The sequence below is a fragment of the Eptatretus burgeri genome, chromosome 1 (genome assembly GCF_056783735.1).
Source record: "Eptatretus burgeri isolate ZD-2024b chromosome 1, Ebu_testis_v1, whole genome shotgun sequence".
NCBI classification, from domain to species: domain Eukaryota; kingdom Metazoa; phylum Chordata; class Myxini; order Myxiniformes; family Myxinidae; genus Eptatretus; species Eptatretus burgeri.
In genome coordinates this window covers 157,865,691-157,871,477 of record NC_140961.1, presented here as the reverse complement: position 1 = coordinate 157,871,477, position 5,787 = coordinate 157,865,691, and the positions used below count along the sequence as shown (strand labels likewise).

General features: G+C 37.5%; 1 long non-coding RNA gene across 1 annotated transcript in view; it reads right to left on the bottom strand.

Moving 5' to 3' along the window:
- Nucleotides 1–1,221: 1,221 nt before the first annotated feature.
- The window catches only part of LOC147035847 (uncharacterized), an 8,818-nt gene continuing 4,252 nt past the window's right edge, over nucleotides 1,222–5,787 (bottom strand). Inside the window, exons 2-3 of the long non-coding RNA XR_015049633.1 lie at nucleotides 4,900–5,286; nucleotides 1,222–1,864 (exon numbers count right to left, since the gene is read on the bottom strand). This is a non-coding gene — a long non-coding RNA (uncharacterized LOC147035847). The remainder of the gene's footprint in view (nucleotides 1,865–4,899; nucleotides 5,287–5,787) is intronic.

Here is a 5,787-nt window from a genome sequence, read left to right as displayed (position 1 = left end):
CAAATGTTAAAATAACGTTTAGCACGGCAATAAACTACTCCAGTCTGTAACGACAGGGTTGTGGAAAGACGTTCCACTGGTCTGTTTAAATGTTGAAGAACAGGAATGGTGTAGTTTTACTCTGAAATGTCACTGCGGTATCACAGCTTCTCATTTGGCATTAATCACATGAACCATGTTGGGAAATCAATTTGTTTATTGGTCACAAATTGGTTTATAACATTTTTTTAATCACAGGATTAATGGGGGAGGATTAAAGAGTGTATCTATGTTAACAGTCACAATTAATCCCACCCTCTCATCAGTTTAGCCTTGTTTGGCCGAGGGAAGTTTGATCAATGTCTTTCACGAACCGGCTGCTGCTTGCGATAATGAGACTGCTTAGAGACGAGTGTGTGACAGAACGTCCATTTTCACGTCTATCCGAGGGATGGCACTCACAATGAAGCATCACCCTTCCTGTGAAACACCGGGATAATGGTTTTTCGCTGCTCTGAGATTCAAACCCAGACGAGATGACTTAAATCATCTCGGACATCCTGACATCATATATATATATATATATATCTATATATATATATATATATATATATATATATATATATATATATATATATATATATATATATATATATATATATATATATATATATATATATATATATATATATATATATATATATATATATATATATATATATATATATATATATATATATATACATACATATATATTAAACCCTCAAATATCGTGGGGGTTAGGTTCCTGAAAAATCCCGCGATAGTTAAAACCAAAGATAGTAGAGCAAGGCAAGATCGACCACTTATCCCTAAACCCATGCAAAAGGGTGAAGTCCGCACTTCGGTGTAACATCCACCATTTTAGTAAGCTACTTCTCCACTGCGCTCCATGACCGCTACATTACTGATTTCTCACTGAATGGTGAAATGGATGGTTTTCTTTTTCTTTTCCTTTTCAGTGCGAAGGAGGAGAGGGAATATCAATTTAAAGGCAGTTTTTAAATGGGGTTAGGGGGGTTCCGAGCTAGTTTCCGTGTGTAAATGAATGGGATTCATTGTATTCTGAGTGAAATGTTTTACTTTGTTCTTTTCAATTTCTTTCTTGTTACAATAACACCGATGATTCTACAATCATGTCGCCAAACAATAAAACGTTTGGGTTTAAACTACAGCATGCACAATCCTGGGAAAGTGTTCACTTGTCACCTTGATGCTGTTTATTATCCCCACGTAAAACATCAACCACATACAGCCAAATGTTTTCAAAACATATAATTGAATCAGAGCAACTCCATTGAAGAAAGTGAGTACAGTTGTTCACTGAAAAATGAAAAGTACATGCAGGAATGAAAGTCTCATTTAATTATTTTTTTGCAAAGTTCAGTTCATCTTTTTTTATATTTTTTGTAAATTGCATAACATTTTGGGACAAAACTGCAGCCAAGAAATGCAAACGCTGTCGCAATGATTGCAAACATTTCAGTTGCAATTGTATGTTTTCCTTGGGTGCTCATATAAGCTGGAATGAAAGCTACGACAACCATTAAGAAAAACAGCATGTTGTATGTGATAAACTTTCCCTCGTTTAAGGATGAATCTTTGTTGTGAGCCTTTGAAGCAAGACAAAGGCACAATATTGCCAAAATAATCAAGTAGATCAAAGAACAAAAAGCCCAAAGGGGTGAAGTCAAAGTACATTCAATAATGATTGTTCCCAAACGGGCCGTTGTGTTGTAGTTTACCCTTGGATCACTTACAAGAGCCCAGAGTAAAGAAAACACCACTTGTGGGGTAAAACAAAATGCCACAACATATTTCTGTTTCAGTGATTTGACTGTGCTTTCTGCAAGCATTGAGAGGAGAAAAAGGAATGAAATTTTACAAAATGTATTTACACTGCTGTCAAATTTAATGACAAAATTTCTGCTTTGAATGAAAATCTTACAGGAGATGCGATTTGGTTCTGAAGGAGTAATTACATCATACATTAGAGGAGTGTTTCATGCACCGTACTCATGTATACAAACAAGCAGAAATAACCCAGCCAATTTACCTTCGAACAACAACCCAGGCAAATCAGGTTATGGAATGTTAACACGGTATGAGACATTTCATCAAGAGAGGACAATTTATGGAATGAAATGCAGATGTTACAAGTTTACTGAAGTTCTTTTATGTGCTGTTATGGACATATTGCTTGAATTTCACCAGTGTTGTACTCCAGTATTGGCATATTATTGCCAGGCAGCCTTCGACAATATATTTACTCTCAGTTACTTGATAGTTATTTGCCAAGATATTTACTTAATCCTTGAAAGAAAGTTAAAATGTACTTCATTAAAAGGAATTCAATGCTTTGGGGGATGAAAGATGTGTGTGTGTGTGTGTGTGTGTGTGTGTGTGTGTGTGTGTGTGTGTGTGTGTGTGTGTGTGTGTGTGTGTGTGTTTGTGTGTGTGTGCGTGTTTGCATATATTATGTCTGGCTGGCTTCTTGGGACTACAGTGCAGAAATTGGTCTTTATTTTGACTGGGCTGTTGAAAGTCCAATCGCATCACAATGACACTTGCCAAGATGGCAGTGCACGTCTGAAACGATAAACGACACCAATGGAACAGCTGCTGTTCACTGAATTTAATTTGGCGAAATTCATGAAAAAAACCGACTCAAACAGTAAAGTTGGAATCGGGAGTCGACTGTATGCTAAACCTTGGATGCTTCAGCGACCCCGTTCCCTGGCTTCAAAGAACCAACTTCATCCCTTTGCATGGTGGTTGGTGGAGATTCAGCTTCATTTATTGTCATATCTGGTGAGGTATCATAGTTGCTGAACTCCCTCTACTCATCATATATACTTGTCGGTCAGTCTACTTGTCAAATCTGATGCCCTGCTGTTGTCTCGGAGACAAATTCAAAGCAGACATCTCCTCGCTAGTCATATTGAGAAGGCAGCAAGCCTGTTCCTTCACTCTCTCCTCACCTGCTTCCAGTGCGCATTGTCCATCACAACATGGAGCTCCAGAATTCAACCTCTCTCTGAGAGAGCTTGACCTTTGGACTCTAGTTCTTCTCCATGCTCCGGTGTTACAAGACTTTCACCTTCTGAGCACTTTTGCGATGAGATTAGTCTGTTGGATTCATCCTGTCTGCATCTGCTGGATAAGATCCTTTTTGACCATGCTCACTGCCAACCCTTCATCCACTTGTAACCTGCTGGGGTTTATTTTAAAAATGGTACCCGAGATAAGTTGTCACCTAGAGAGTCATTATTTAACTCATAGCTGCATTGATATCTGATGTTTGTACTTTATTAGCCCCCGTTGGACTTCGTCCAAAACGGGGGCTTATGGATTGGGTGTGGATTTTGCGTGCATGGGTCCACAACCATATCTCAAAGAAGCATTTGCCAATGTTGTTCAAACTTGGCACACAGATGAGGAATATTGGCTTCCATCTGGATCAACATTTTTGTTTGAGATCAGGTCCAACATGGTCGATGAGTGGCTATTTTGTTACTTAAATGTCTCCAACCATTTTTCAGACATGTGTGGTCCGATTTTGTTCAAACTTAGCATAAGCACAGTATCTGATGGCTTACATGTGAGCCTCATTTTATTTTGCAATCTGATCAAAGATGGCCGACTGGCAGACTGGTGGCCATTTTAGTTGTAGATCTATACGGGCTAGCCCTTTAAGTAAATGCAGCAAAATTACTAAAACAACAGGGGCTCTGACATCTTATGTCTTTTTTACTTGTTAATTTGTGCATTCTTGCGAAAGTCATTAAGGGTTGCTTGTAATCAGTATTACTGTTTTAAAGGTAGACAGTAGGGATTAATAAGTATTACTTTAAAAATATCCTTATATATCTTGTCCTATGCTTGTTTCACCTGTAAAACAACAAACAGGGTAAATTGGTGTCCTTATTTATTTAATTTTGTGACATCCTCTTGGTAACTGGTGCACTCGCTTCGATGCCTTGAGGTGGACATATAACATGTACCCATACCGACTGTATGTTAGAGCTGAGAGCTAAGGCTGGCTGTGCTGAAGAGTGAAATGCACTATCATCTCATGCCATCCCTCTCCCCACATCCATACCCAAAAAATTTTCTGCTCCAATTATCCCAAAAGCAACCTTTTTACTTGCAGGTTCTGATATTTCCTTCCGCACTCCCTCTTCTCCCATCTATTCTTGTTCATTCATTCCCTTGCTTGTTGTATCCAACTGTTTTTCCCCAATTCCACAACATCAGTGCATTGCCTATTCCAATTTGTCATCATGCTCTTCCTTCAGCCAAGATTATTTATTCCAATGAAGAGTTTCTATTTGAGAGGCATAGAGTGGTAAATAGAATTTCTATATTCTATAGAGTGGTAAATTTCAGTGACTTGTTCTACTCCCTGAGGTTAAATCAAATCATCTTCAAAATAAGTTTGGGAGAACAAAACATTGTCATTTAAAAGTCTGTGTAAAAATAAATGCCTTTTTCATATGGAAATAAATAATTATCAATTTAAATGAAAGTGTTGCTTGCAATGGAAAAAAAAAATTAATGAAGGGTGAAGAATACGAATAGGAAGAAGACAAGGAGATGGAGGAATATGAAGTTATTAATTTGCCACCACAGCTACACTGTTATTACATACAAACACTATTTGGATATATAAGAGTATATCAATATCCTGGATATATTTTCGTGAATTCACACTTACATCTACCAATTTGCTCTGCCAAACTGACAAAGGCTCCTTTACTTGATTACTTCTAGCACTTGCACTTTTCCTGAAAGACAATACGCTAAAAATGCATCACAACATCAAAGACAATGTTTACTGTGTTATCTTGCGTTTGAACTGCAAGGTAATATTGTTACCACCTGTGCTGCAGTAACCTTTCACACACTTCGCCACCATGCAGGTTATGGCAAATGACAACAAAACACAGGGAAATATTTCCCGCAAGCTACATATGTCATCCGTTGGCTTTCCAATAAAAGCCACGACACTACAGAAGCACCCTGCCAGTACCAGGAGGAGGAGAAGATTTACTTCAAAATTTTCAGCGTTCACCACAGGAAGATCACGGTTTGTGTATATCATCGCTATTACCACTGTCACTAACACCATTCCGATGAATGAAATGACCAACAGAGTGATCGTCAATAGGTCTGCAAAGGCCAGAAAATCTTCAGCCATGTGTTCACAAATATCACCATTTTTGGTAGGCCAAAAGTATTTTCTGCAGTGGAAGCATTCCTGAGAATCTAAAAGCCAATAAACAGGATAGATGAAAAAAATCAAGAAGAAGAAGAGAGCATGATACTTGTAAAATCCATAAAACGAATTTGACCTCAAAAATAATTGGTGGTTGAATTCATTTACCAAATGTGAAACTCCTCTTCAAAATCCAAGTCAATCGGATGAAAATTGACAAATTTAGAAATTCGGCCTATGTTGTCCTTTTGGTCCATGTTGACCAAAACAATAATTGTTGGGTCTTTTTGGGTGGTTGGCCGACATTTTCAGTTGTTATTTCTATTTTAATTTAACAACGTGTTTCATGTTTCATTAGTTTGCTACAATATATTTACTGGTAATAAATATATATGATATTTTAAGATCTCACATTGCTGCACAGAGATGCAAGCAAATCCTTTCTGGGTCCAAAAAGATCCCAGTGTTTTCGTTCATTTTTTTGCATCGATGATTACCTCATATGGTGTTTGTATCAAGGAAGTCCTCCAAAAATGTTTTTTTTATGATTA